This window comes from Choloepus didactylus, chromosome 24 (genome assembly GCF_015220235.1).
Source record: "Choloepus didactylus isolate mChoDid1 chromosome 24, mChoDid1.pri, whole genome shotgun sequence".
Lineage (NCBI taxonomy): Eukaryota > Metazoa > Chordata > Mammalia > Pilosa > Megalonychidae > Choloepus > Choloepus didactylus.
In genome coordinates this window covers 405,913-420,522 of record NC_051330.1, presented here as the reverse complement: position 1 = coordinate 420,522, position 14,610 = coordinate 405,913, and the positions used below count along the sequence as shown (strand labels likewise).

The 14,610-nt window shown below is 43.6% G+C and overlaps 1 protein-coding gene across 1 annotated transcript in view; it reads left to right on the top strand.

The window, feature by feature from the left end:
• Positions 1 to 3,285: 3,285 nt before the first annotated feature.
• The window catches only part of CNOT6 (CCR4-NOT transcription complex subunit 6), a 100,521-nt gene continuing 89,196 nt past the window's right edge, over positions 3,286 to 14,610 (top strand). The window contains exon 1 of the mRNA XM_037817644.1: positions 3,286 to 3,476. The gene's annotated coding sequence lies outside the window, so the exon portion shown is untranslated. The remainder of the gene's footprint in view (positions 3,477 to 14,610) is intronic.

Sequence of the window (14,610 nt, the reverse complement as noted above, 5' to 3'; positions counted from 1 at the left end):
GACCTTGCAGAAGCTGGCGCTGTTTCGCTCGTATATGGCGCCCGAGGAAAAAATCCACATGGTGGTGAGCAGAGCTGAGAGGTGACTTTAGCCCCCAGATCAAGTCACACCTGAAGCTGACAGACCTTCCCTGGCCTTTTAATGTCTTTTGAACCAACTCCTCCCCTCCCCCCACTTCAACCTCTTTGAGTTGGGTTTTCAAACAATTCTAGGCTAATACAGTGGATCCAGAGGCAAAGGACAATATAGGGAGATCTGACTTGGGATCTGAAATTTCATCTATTGTATCGGGCCCTATCTGAAGAAAACAGTGGCCTGGAGCCTCAGACTCAGAGAAGGGGAGACAGGGCCAGGCTTTGTCCGTGTCCTCAGAACTGGGCAGGCATGAGGAATTTTGGCCGTCAGTGCTTGTCCCTGGGCCAGCTAGTCTCCCCCGAGAGAAGTCGGTCAGAGTTGAACGCCTCCATGGGATGTATGTTCCAGGCTCATCAAGCAACCTCCAAGCATGGCTTAGCTTCCCATGTAGCCTTCCTGCTGGGAGGGGATGTGTGGACCTGCCGGCCCATGCATTCTGGTCACACAGCAAATAAACCTTGGCACCTGCTATATTCAGCAGTCCTCCTGAATTTTATTCATTGTAATCCATCTGCTCAACCCTGCCCTTCTCTGGGGACTCTGGCACCTCCAGTTTCTGACCCGTAAAGCTATGGTCTACATCTCACCTTAACCCCAGGATTGAATTCCAATGCTCCAGCCACGCCAAGTAATTAATAGATTCCACAGCAACATCGGAGACCACGGCCGCCACCTGGCTGTTTACCTTCATCCAGCCATCCCTCCAATGCTCTAATTGAGCATCAAATTAGAATTATTTGGGTAGCAAGTGACAGAAGCCCAACTCAAACTAAAGACAAAAAAAAAAAAAAAAAAGGAAAAGAGAACTCATTGGTTCATGCACATGGTAGATCAGTTGGTCACAAGCTAAAACAAAAAACTACACAAAATCAGGACCTCAGGATCTGGCACTGAGACTCAGTGTCTTTACCATTCCCTCATCTCTCCACAAGTTGATGGGGAAGATGGCGGCTGGATGCCCTGTTCCCTAGTGTCCTTGTTTAGCCCCCGCGGAGCAACCAGTCGTGCTTGGGTGTCATGCCCATCCCTGTGGCTGAAAGGCAAGATTCTTTTAACAGACGAAGGAACTGGGAAAACCGGAAGGTGGAAAAGACTCCAAAGCAACCTCCATGGGAGGGGTGGAGGTGCAAACACGAGACGAGGGTCCTTGTCCTTAAGTAGCTCACAGCCCGGCAGGGGAGGTAGAGAAGCAAGGGATAAGCGTGCTGTCTGGTAAGTGATGTGACAAAGGGATAAAGGCTTGACCAACTCTGGAGGAGACAGTGACTAATTCTGCCGGGGAAACCTTCATGGAGGAGCGGTGAGGTGGAATCTGATCTCTGTCTTCTGGCGACCACCCCCAACTTCCCTTGAAGAAGCACCCCTTTCCCACTCTCAGTATACCTGGTTCAGGTGGGGCTGACTTTACACCTAGTTTCAGGGGTGCGGGCACGGCACAGGCCAGGCCACTGAGAGCCTGCCTTGGGTCTTTTGCTGGAACTATTAGGAAAGCTGTACTTTCTCTAGCCAAGTGGAGAAGCTGGTAGAATCTAGGGCTGCAGGTGCTGGTGGCCATCTTCCCTGCCTGGTCAGGAAGTCAGTGGAGAGAACAGAATGTGGGGTTGATGACATCTTATGATGCCGGAACTGGGCAGTTATGTGATTCCTGATACCCCCTTTTGCATAAGCCTATTTGAGTTGGGGTTCAATAACTTGAAAAGGGAACTTTGATCTGGATCTGAAAAAGGCTGGTAGGCATTTGTAGGATTCTCTTCAAATGTTCAGAAAGAACAGGATGTGCATGGCAGGCAGCTGGTCAGTCTGCAGTTCTTATCAAGTCCCTCACCCTTGCTGGGCTTTTGCATTGCCCTGCCTCAGGCAGCAGCCACCCATTTCCTATAAACTCTAGCTTAAAACAGCCTTCAGTGGTGCTGTTATAGCTAGTTCCTTTGTGCTCCCGAAACTTCAGGGTTAATTTTTCCAGGAAGGAGTCAGTGGTCCATTCCTAGTTCCCCTCATAGACTGGTAGGAAGCCATTTCTTCCCCTCACACCGTGCTCTTCAGCATACTTCTCTAATGCACTGTCACCCTCTGTTGGGTGTTTTTCTTGCCCTTAGACTACGAGCTTACTCAGCGGAGGGTGGGGTCTGATTCGCCTCTGTGCCCCGGCCGGGCCAGGCCACCATGACCAGTCAAATCTCTCTTGCTGCATCATGAATCAGTCCTCATATACAGTGCCAGGCCTTTCTCTGCTCACCTTCCATCACCACAGTTTGCCGTGAAAAGAACACCTGGATCTCTGAAGGCAGCTGTGGTCAGTGGTCCCCAGGACAGGACCCAACCACGCAAGCCGTCCATTCATTTACTGAAAAGAACGCCCACTAACGGACCGAAACGGTCCACTAATCCACGTTTCTGCATAACTGAGGCAGGATGAATTACGCGGCTGTTTACGAATGAATTGCTCATCTGTAGGCAGCTCCAGGTACTCGCCGAGGTCAAAAGTCTCCGGAGCAGGCACTCGCTCCCATGTGATTGACAGGCGAAAGCCTAAGGGAAAGGAAGGGAAGAGGCGAAGGGCAGGACGATCGAGAAACACGAGGGGCGAGAGGAGAGCAAAGTGAGTCGTCCGAGACGAAAAGGGGGCTGGATGAGAAACGGAAGAGCCTTCGGAAGAGAAAGAAAATAGAAAGCCCTGGCAGGAAAGCGGCGAGGAGCGCGGGAACAGGCGCGGGAGGGCGGGCCTGGGCCGGCTCACCGCTGTCGGGCACGGGGGTAGAGAGGCGGGGCCTAGGGAAACGTCATTCGGGCCGCCACCCCCACGCCGCTCGCCTAGTGGGCGCGTCCGGTGGAATTGGCCAATGAGCGGCCGGGATATTGGAGCGGCTGTCGCGGGGCGGGACCTCTCTGGCTGGGAGGACCGCGGCGACCAATGGGAGGCCGCGATGTTGGAGCGGCGGCCGCGGGGCGGACTCTCGCTGGCTGGGGGGGCGGGGGACGGCGGCCGCCGCCATGATGCTTGTTTGCTTTCAATGAAAACGAGGGGGGCGCGGAGGAGGCGGCGGCGGCGTCGGTGGCGGCGGCGGCGGCGGCGCGGAGGCGAAGGCGGCGACGGTCGCAGCGCGGAGAGCGAGGCCGCGGGTGGGAGGGCGTAGTGGCGGCCCCGCGGGGCGGCTGAGGCGGCCGGCTGAAGCGGTGGCGCTCGGCGGGGGAACAAAGAGCGGCGGCGGCGGCTGAGGAGCGGCGGCGGCGCTGCAGCAGCGGGCGAGACTGGTATGGTGGTTCCACAGGTCAGACCCCGCTGCACTCACAGGGAGGAGGCGGCGGCAGCGGCGGCGGAGGCGGGCGGCGCACCCCGAGAGGTGAGCGCGGCGGGCCCGAGGCCTGGTCGCGGCGAGGCGGAGTGCCCGGGCTCTGTCGAAGGCAACTTTCTGTTTTGTGGGTGACGGCGCCACTGCTTGGCCCGGCGGGCGGCTGCTGCGGGACCCCTAGACGCGCCGCCGTTGCGATCCCGCTCCTCCCGGGACCGCGCCCCCGCGCCGAGTCTGGGGTCGGGGTCGTTGATTGACGGTGGGGGCGGGCGCCTCGGCTCCGGGACCCCGGCCCCTGTCACCCTGAGGAGGTGAGTCGGGGTCTCGGCCCCCGTGGCCGGGATGGGTGGCAACCTCAGAGGAGTGGCCGTGTCCGTCGGGGATTGCGCCCCGGGGAGCGGGGAACTTCGCACTCCGCGGCCTCAGGTACCCCAAAGCGGGCATCTAACTGCCCCCCACCAAAGGTATTAAAATTCACTTCATCTTAGCGCAGGTTTTTTTGTTTTTCATTTTTTTGGAATAGTGGCGGACGATTGCATGGTTGAAGCAGCACTTAGCACTAGATGAGGAGACTACTGATTTTCTGGTATTGCTAAGGACTCTGAGATACCGTCCTCTCTACCAGTGACTTAAAGCAATAATCCGAGTTTCCGCTCTCCTTTTTACTTTTAAACACCAGTCGTCCTTTTCTTTGGAAACCTTTATCTTTCATTGACCGGTCTTCCCTCTTCACCTGTCCCAAAGAGCCTGCTGACTTAACATCTGTGACTTTATTCCCTTTTTTGTAACTCTTATTGCAAACGACAGCATTGCTGAATGATCATCTTGCTTGACTTCCTTGGATTTGTTATCGTTTTAGCCTAACGTTGTTTAAATAACTTGCTTGAACTGGAGTTCCAGTAATTGCCTGTTTTCCAAGTGGATTGGTTCGTTATTACTAATGCCGAGTTTTCTTGTCCCTTTGTGTCTGGGAAGTTAATTTTGGAGAGGAGGAGAGTGGTTTATGAATAAGTGGAAAAGAAAATGATGTGTGAAAGGACTTGTTGTTTTTCACAGTGCACTTGAATTTACACTTCTAAAACAGTTTTCTAGATTGTAAGAGCTGATGTGGCCATTGACCAAAGGTTTTGGAGATTCTTTTTGTAATTGCTGTCAGAGCAGTTATAGTATTTGAATGTGGTAACTTTTAGAATAAAAATTGTTTAGCTCTTTTAGACCGTTGATCCATTCCAAGTAGTCTTGCTTTAAAGGAAATACTTCATATTTACTGATGAGGCAAATGAGGCCTGGAAAGGTTGAAGAGACTTTCCCTAGATACCACTGTTAAGAGGAAGACCCGGTTTGTGTGAATATTAGCATGAGATTGTGATGTAATTGCTGGAGGTTTGTTCTTTGGGGAAGGGGGAGCATGTTTTAATGGACAGAAGTTATTTAAGGTAACTGAGTTTGGTCAGTTGTTGTGGGTGAATTCGCTGTTAATGAGATGGTCAAAAAAGGATGTGACAAAAGATATAAATTTTCTTGTGAGGCAAAGATTCTGAAAATCTCCTTGCATAGTTTCAAATATGTCTTGATTAGGGGTAGTGTAGAAGGAGCTCCTTTTGAAAGCTTATTCTATTTGTAGGTATTTTCAGATTTCTTAAATGCATCTTGGTGGCAGAGTAAGACCGTGATTATTGGGAAATTTCAGACTGTTATCTTTTGAACAGACATGAGGCTGGTTTATAGAGCTTGGTTCTGACCACCACAAATTAAGGCCTTGTAGGAATTTGCCCATTGTACTTATAGGTTCATAGGTATTCATGTGGTTAATGCTTGGGCATCTCACTATATCCATATTATCCTTCTTATGCACTTTAAAGCATAAAGCTTTTTCATGTCCTTACACAGCAGATAAGGACAATACATGTAAGGCATACTGGGGTAAATGGCCAAGGCTGCTTCTAGCAGGAACCTTTGGACCGTGAGGGCCAAGACCATCAGTGTCTTCAGCATCCTTGTAACCCATTCCCTTTTGCAAGCTATACTGGTTGGGAGCTCTGCTTTAAAGCTTTCACTCTGGAAAAGTCCAGATTGGTTTGGCCAAGACAATATATTTTAATGGAGAAAATACTTGGATTTGTGGCTGTGTAATCCTGTTTGCATATTTCTTGTGATTGGAACTTAATGTATTATCTAGAAAAGAGACTTGCAATTTTAATTTTCAAATCCGCTAGCTTCCACAAACTTTTTACTGGTGTACTTTTTATTTTAACTTTACCCATTACTTACCTTAGGAAGGTAGCCATTTTTTAACAATGAAGTATGATTAATAAAGCACTATACATATAAAATTAAGAAAAGTATAGTTAAAAAAACCAAAAACATGCTATACACATAGGCTGTCTGCATTAGAGGACAATGGAATACGCTGTATTTTGTTATTTGAGCAAGTAATTAAAGAGGAGGAGATGTTTTTGGACCCAAGATGGGGACTCATTAGTACTGTCTTAACTTTACCCTTTTCTGGACGTTTCCTCTCCCTCATCCATTTTTATTTTCTTGGTAACGTTAGTTACATCTCCAGGAATAGTATAAGCTGGGCCCAGTGTTGGACAATGAGATTTCGAAGAAGAATAATACTTTCTGCCTTCTAATGGCGTGTATTAGCTATTAGCTTAATAGCTGTACAGAGTGCTGTGGGAGAACAGAAAAAAGAATGATTAAATTTGTGGAGGGCGTAGGAACAGTTTACAGATATTAACACTGAATAGGAGTTGGCCAAACTGGAGAGAGGTTGTCATTTCAAGCAGGGAACAGTGGGTGCACTGAGGTGTCAAGCTTTGGGGTAAGGCCAGTGCTTAGGTGTTACTGGAGTGGTGGGAGTGGCTTCAGATGAGTCTACTAAGGTGTGTCTGGCCTCAATTTTGTAGGACCGGACCGTGTTTGCTAAGCTAAAAGTAGGGTTTCTCCCTTTACCGTATAGCAAAGGAGGGAGCCAAAAAGGTTTTGGTAGGGGAGTAAGGGGATTTAGAGATCATTTTGGCATCAGTGTGAAGGATAGAGTGGAAACTTTATATGTAAAAATAAAAAATGACATTTGTGATGTTATGCAGCTAGTGACTAAATCTATTTTAACCTGGATAGGGACTCATGTCTTTAGTGGGCTAGAGAGCTCTGCCAGTGTCATTTAAAATCAAAGTGTCAATATGTTTTACACTCCAGAGGTTAAAAGCAAACGAAACAATGAAACTGTAAGTGATATGCATGAAAATACAGGCAATGAAAACTTGTCTTCTGAGTTAGTTTTAGGCAGACTAAAGCTTAAGCTGAAAAAATTAACCCCGTGTTCACCAGAAGTCAGAGCCACCAAGCCTAAAGGTTACGAATATCCTAATGGTGTGTTAGGGTATGGACTGTAAACGTTTTGTGGAATTTAGAGGGAAGGCAGAGGTTTTCTCCAGTAAATTATTGGAATTGGAATACTGCAGATTTCTTGAAGCCTAAGAACTGTTCATGCAGTTGTTAATTTTTACCATCAGTTCTGCTATAAAGCAACATAGGTTCTTAAAAATCACCACACTATACAAAATTGCACCATTAAAACCACAGGGCTAATGGGGAAAAGGTTGGGACATAGCACCAAGAGTTTTGTCATTGAAACCTAAAAAAAAAAAAACAACAACAAAAATGGTAGCACAGTTTTGCATATGTTAAATGGTTAAGAAACACATAAATACTACAATGAATGTGGCACTTTGCCTTGGAAAAGACCTGGTTTGCTTATGGAGGTGGATATCTGAAGGGTTGCAATGTGCGAGTTATTTTAAAGTAGTTGGAAGAGGGTTCTCTGAAATCATATGGAGAGTTGTAACACCACGTGGATGTGGGTGGGTGTGGATCATAACACAGTGACTTGAGGCGGCTAGTAGGTGTTTGAGGTGTGTGTGCGTTTCGTGTTTTTGTGTATTTCAGCACAGCTCTGTCCACATGGGTGCAGTTTTCTACCTTCACCTGGTGTTTTTTATATGAAAGCATATGTAAGTAATTGGGAAATTCCCATTATGCTCAAATTGTTCATATGTATATCTCATGTTGGAACAGAGTCAGATTTTCAAAACAAGCCTTTTCCAGCGGAACTTACTGTACTTGGATGTAACATTTTAAAATAGAACCAAAACTCAGTTCCAGAAAAACTTGTTGAGCCACCCATGTTCTCAGGCACCATGTATAGACTTGCTGCCCTTATGGGGCTTATGGCCTATTGTTCCAAATGAATTTATAGTGGTACGGGGAGAAAGGGCCTTGAACCAATAAAGTGCTCCACTCATCAGGTTATCTGCAAATTAGGCATTCTAAGGAAGGAACAATTAATTCTGCTTGGGAAATTTGAGGGAGTCATCTCAGTACTCTGAGCTGAGTTTTGAAGACTGATAGGGGTTTGCCAGGCTGAGGACATCTCAGGACGAAGGAACTGCAGGTGTAGAGTCAATCTATATATAGTGTGAGTGATGGGGCCTAGGATACAAGGATGTGAGGGATAGGAGGTGTGCCCAGAAACAGCTGTGAACAGCCTTACGCTGTTTGTTAAAGAGTCGGGACTTCTGTCTGTATTTGATAGGGATCCATTGAGAGAACAAGTGGAGGGGGGTGCAGAAGTTGTGTGTGTGACATGCTTCTTAGGGAGACAGTAAAAATGTAGAGGCTGGATTAAAAGGGTCAGGAAGCTGGGGTCAGAAGTGTCATTTAAGTACATGTAAAAGATAATCAAGGCACCAGCGGATGGTATAGAAAAGAATAGGATACATTTGGAAGATAATCAGAATTAGTGACAAATAAAGTCAGGTCCCCAGTGAGATGTAAAAGTAGGAAGTAGTTGATTATGATTCAGAAGTTCTTTAGTTTAGGAACCTGTTGGTATGATTTAATTCAGGAAATAGAGGAAGAAAAGCAGGTTTGGGTAAGGAAAGTGAAAGTTTGATTTTGAGTCTGTTGAGCTTGACGTGCCTATAGGATATTTAGGCAGAGATAGGCATCTGGATCAGAGAGTAGTGGGGGATTCAACAGATTTAGTCATTGCAAGTTTTTGGTTGTTGGAAGTTAGAGAATGGATGAGATCACTCTGCGAGAGTATATGGAGAAATTTTTTCCAACCTCTGTTGGTGGGGGAAGGTGCCCTTTGAGAATCAGTTGAAAATTATGGACCCTGCTGAAGAAATTGGAAGTATGCACATATACAAGTGTGGAACTTACCCATGGACCAGAGGTTAATAGAGAGATACACAGAAGAGGGGAGGACCAAGGGAACAGCCAACATTTCATTTCTGACAAGATTGCAGCGAAGTTGTGGAAGAGGTAGGAGGAGAACCAGTAGATAGCAGCATAACATGCCAAGAGAGGTATGAGTGTTGAGAAAGGAAGTTTTCAATGGTGACAGATGGTGCCAAGGTTTAGTGTAGGATGGGGTCTGAAAGTGGTTGATGGGATTTGATAGTTGAATATAAGCAGAGCAAATTTTTATGGGACCAGGGAAGTAAAGTCAGATTTTAGATTAGACTGGGGAGCAAATGGGAGGTTTGAATGAAGAAGGTTATAGACTGTTCCTTGGAAAAGTTTAAGCTAGAAGGATAGAGGATGATAGTTTGAGCGGAGGCAGAGTCAAGAGAAGGTAGATACGTATGTTCTTTTTACTTCCAAAATTTAGGAAGTAAATTTCTAATACGTATATACAGTTGTGTAGTTATACAGCTATATATGGTTATATAGTTGAAACTTTTCCTTGATATATCGGTCGAAATTACTGACTTTTTGTTTGGTCATATAAAATTGTTTTAATTTTATATGATTTCAAAAACAGTAAAGGGAAGTCTTCCTCATTGGAGATGGGAATTATGTGATGTAAAATTATATTAGAGCCTTCAGTCTTCCATTACTAAAAGACCAGAATTTGCTTTTCATATTTGAAAAGTTTATTAGTATGCTGTGTATAAGATTTAGCCCAAAGTTCAGTTAATAGATGATGCATTTAAATATAGAATGGTAGCAAGGTAGGAATCACTAGGCTTAATACTTTTCTTTCAATTTTATTTGCTACATATATATACCTCATAAAGTAAACATAAAGAATGTGGAGACTTAAAACAGAAATTAGACAGTGGATATTTGTATCCAAAAAGACTTACTGATGAATCTTTAGCTACATTTGAGTAGTTGTGTATAGATTTTTACTTGGTAGATTTTGAGTGGGGACAGGTGTGGGGAGATAGGTAAAAAAAGAAACAAGATATTAGGAGTCCCTGCTAATTAAACAGCAAATAGAAATGAAGATACGACTTCTGAAAATTGTCTAAGATTTTATTTACATTCACCTTTTAAGGAGGCAGAAATTTTTCTTTCATAAAGCTATGTATAGTCCAAAGAAAACAGGCCCCACCTTGGTAAAGATGGCAGAGTGAGAGGCTTCAGGACTCTGTTCCCCCACAGAAGCTTTGAACAACCAGCAAGAACTGGCATGAACATCTTTCTTAAAGCTCCAGTAAACAGTTAAAGGACTGCAGTAACAGGGAGAGCTCTGACTCAAGATAAAGGCTACTTTAAAAATAGTGGGATCTTGGAGCCCTGGCTCGTCTCCCACCCCCACCCCCTCGCCTGCTTGGGTGTGGGCCAGTGCGGATTTCTGATCCCAGTTCTGGAGAGAGCAGAGTAACCCTCCTGCATGTACTGGGAGCATGTGTGTATGGCACAGTCTGTCTCGTGGTCACCTGAGGGACTCACCCTCCCAGAACTTGCCCCACAAGTAGAAGGCAGCTCACCTTGCACTCTTCTACAGAGAACACTGTGGGAAAGCAGTCAGGTGGCTGCTTGGTGCAAGGGATTGCTGGCTGTAGGATATACATTGCAAGACCCAGCACCATTAGGAAACTGTTTTCTAGGGAAGAGGGGACATTCTTATTCATATAAATGGGGGAAGGGCCACACATATGCCCAAGAGGTACCAAAACAATCAGGACAGCCCCTATGCTTTGGCCTGTGGCTATTCTCTAAGCTCACTGTATGGGTAAGCTCTGAAGGAAAGCACTCTTACAGGTTAATCTTTTTTTCCTTTTTTTTTTTTTTTTTGGTTCCTGGCATTCAGGGAAAGCTTTATCATAACATTAGCTGGTTTACAAGCTTATGAACAGATGCCTCAGCATCTAAATTTCAGTAACACATTAAAATATAAAAATGTCCAAGTTTCAACAAAAGATTAGAAAACATACAAAGAAACAGAAAGTGATGACCCAGGCAAAGAAGAAAATTAAAGCATTAGAAACCATTAATGATGAGGAGCAGGCCTGGGGCTTACCAGACAAAGACTTAAAAAAAAATGCTTAAAGAGCTAAAGGAAAATATGGACAAAGAACTAAAGGAAATCAGGAATATGATAGATGGATGCAAAGAACATCAGTAGAGAGATGGAACTTATGAAAAGGAACCAAACAGAGCTGAAGACCACAGTAACAAAAATGAAAAACTCCCTGGGGGGGGGTTCAACAGAAGATTGGAGCTGGCAGTAGAAAGAATCCAGAGTGAGGAGACGGAAGAAAGAATGAAGAAAAGTGAACAGAGCCTGAGGAATCTGTGGGACGTCATCAAGTGTACCAAGAAAGGCTTTGTGGAAGTTCCAGAAGGAGAAGAAAAAGAGAAAGGGGCAGAGAGAATATGCAAAGAAATAATGCTGAAAACTTCCAAAATTTAATGACTTGAATATTCATATCAAGATGTTCAACAATACAACAGGATAACCCAGATAGACTCATGCCTTGGCATATTATAATTAAAATGTCGAATACTGAAGATAGAGAATTCTAAATGCTGCAAGAGGGAAGCAACATGCCACATACAAGGGAGTCACAAAAAGATTAAATGCCAATTTCTTATCAGGCACTGGGATGACGTATTTAAAGTGCTGAAAGCAAAAAACTGCCAGTCAAGAATTCTAAATCCAGCAAAACTGTCTTTCAAAAATGAAGGCGAGATTAAGACATTCCTAGATAAGCAAAAGCCAAGGGAATTTGTCACCAAAGACCATCCCTATAAGAGATTCTTAAGAAAGTTCTGCAGGTTGGAAAGAAAGAACAATAGACAATAGATCTCTGATAAGGTTAACAGTGGGGGTAAAAATAAATGCCAGAACTATTGTATCTTTGACCTGTAACTCCACTTTTTACTTTCTATGGGATCTAAAAGGTAAATGCGTAAAATGTAATGAGAAATCAGCGGTTTTGGACTTGTAATTTATAAACATGTAATTTGTGTCAAGAACTACATAAAGTGAGGGGACAGAGAGTTATAGGAGCATAGTTTGTGTATACTATTGGAGTTAAGGGGATATCAAAGCAAACAAGATTGTTATAGATTTAGGGTGTTAAATTTAAGCCCCTTGGAAACTACAAAGAAAGTATCAGAGACTACACAAGCTTGTAGAGACAAAAATTATGGAGTTCAGATTGCCGCTGGGGGTCAGAGGGAATGGGGAGTTAATACGAAATGAGTGTGGGGTTTCTGTTTGGGGAGATGAAAAAGTTTAGTAATGACAGGTGGGGAAGGTACTGCAACATAGTGAAGGTGATTAATCCCAAAGAATGGTATGCTTGGGAGTGGGTGAGATGGGAAAGTTCATGTTTTATATATATATATATTCCCACAATAAAAATAAAAAGCAACTAGCAAAGAAATGACAATTAAAGACAATACATCATCTTGGGTGGCATCTAACAAGGGAGGAAAGAAGGCTCAAAAGTATGTTATTGGGACATATGAAAAACTTGGAATTTAGACTGTAAGCTTTGTATGAGTGTTAGATTTTTTGAACTTGATAAACTGCACTTAAGACATACATAAGTGAACACCTTGTTCTTAGGAAGTGGCAGTGTTAAGTGTTCAAAGAGCCTGACATAGGCAGCATATACTCAAGTGTTCAGAAAATGGATTGATAAATACACAGATAGGTAGACAGATGGATTGATAGATTGATGGATAGATAGAATGATGTGGCAAATGCAGCAAAATGTTAAAATTGGTGGATCTAGGGTGGAGAGAAGGGTATGTTGGAGTTCTCTGTATGGGGTTTGTATTATTTTGTATCTGTCCTGTAAGTTGGAAAGTATTTCAAAATAAATAGTTTAAAATTCTAAATAAAGGAAGTAAACACTGCGGCATAATAAAGCAATGTCTGATTAAGCTAACTGCTTTGTTTTAGGCCAATAGCGCTCTTTGTTTGTATTAATTAAAAATTATCAAAAAAGAAAGCTCATTTATTTGGGACATTAAAGAATTGTCAATGGATTCTAGTTTTAGGGAAACTACAGAGACTCAAAGTTTAGGAGTTTTGGTCACAGGAAAAAAAGGTAGTACATTTTAAATGATAATGATGTGGATGACACTGTGCTTTATATGCTGTAACGGTTTAGATGTATAGTGTCCTGTGGAACACCTTGTTCTTTAGTGCAGTCTTATGGGAGCAGACGTATTAGTGTTGATTAGGTTGGAATCTTTGGATTAGGTTGTTTCCATGGAGAGGTGACCCACCCAACTGTGGGTGATGCCTTTGATTAGATTATTTCCATGAAGGTGTGGCCCTGTCCATTCAGCATGGATCTTGATTTAATCACTGGAGTCCTATGAAAGAGCTCACAAACTGAAGGACCTCAGAGCAGCTCAGAGAGACATTTTGGAGATGGCCGTTGAAAGTGGATGACTAGCCCAGAGTTTGCCTGGGAGAAACTAGATACCCCCAGGCGCCTAGAGAGGAACGTCCTGGGAGAAAGCCATTTTGAAACCGGAACCCTGGAGCAGATGCAGCCACGTGCCTGTGCCTTCCCAGCTAGCAGATTTTTCGGACACCTTCATTGTTCTTCAGTGAAGATAGCCTATTGTTGATGCCTTTGTTTTGACACTTTTATTGAGTTTGTAACCAAAGAAATCCCCTGTATGAAAACCAGTCCATTTTTGGTGTTTTGCATAAGGGCAGCATTAGCAAACCGGAACATACACCTTATCTCATTTAATCCTCACAACAAAATTGTGAGATAGGCATTATTTTCCCTAACTTATAAATGAGGAAGCTTAATCTTAAAGGTGACTGTGACCTTATTGTTGCGGAGCCAGGGTTTGCATTAGGTCTGGTTGACTCCCAGGCCTGCATTCTTCATCGTCGCTCTACTCTCTTCTTTCCTCTTAACGTCTGTCATGGTGCTGTGGCTTCGAATGGAGCATTAGTGACTGGCATAATAACAGTAACCGGCAGAATCTTTCTTAATATTTATGATACTTTTTTTTTTTTTTTTTTTTTTGGTTATGGATCTAAAATCTCACTAGAGTACGTGTAAGAACATGTTCGTGCTAGTCAGAACCAGTTTTCAAGCATTTCACTATTTTAGGAAAATACAGTAACTCATTGCATCTGCAGACAAAAATCAGTGTATAGTAGAACTCCATTTGAGCACAGTTGCTTTGGATTTCATTTGAAATCTTTTGAAACATTACTCATTGTTTTTTTTTTTTTTTTTCCTGGTTTTCTTTTTACTCATTGGTTTTAAATCAAGATTCTAGTGTTAAGGTTTCATCATGCTTGTCAAGTCAGCATTTCATGTATAATTTTCTTTATTAGTTTCAGGGGAAAAAAAAACTAGATCAAAACTTGGTGTGCTCTAATCAAAACTAATGTATTAAAACAGTTTAAAAGTGTATTAGAACCTCGCAAGTGATTCTATGTGTGAATTAGTAGCTAAAATATTCAACCGTTGCCTCAAAAGGCCAAAATTCTCACTAGATAGTGGTAGCTAGAATGTTATAATTCATTGTACGAGATTATGGGAAAATCTGGCAAAAGGTAAGAAAGAAAAATGATTTATGTTGGCAGCTATCATTTGGTGCTGATGTTGTAAACTTGGTAGCTGTGGCTTGTCTCATGCCAAAGAACAGATTTAGGATTGATGGCCTCCTTTTTACCTTTTCAGTCTTGGTGAGATTTTAGCACACACATTGTCTCATTTGACCTTCAATACACTTGTGAGGAGACGCCATTTTTCTCATATAGATAAAGAAACTGAGGTCCAGAGAATAGTTACTAGCCGAAAATCTCAGAGCCACAAGGTGGCACAAAATTGTGATTTTAACCCAAGTCTGGCTCTAAGGCCTGTGCTTTCAACTACTATGCGATGTT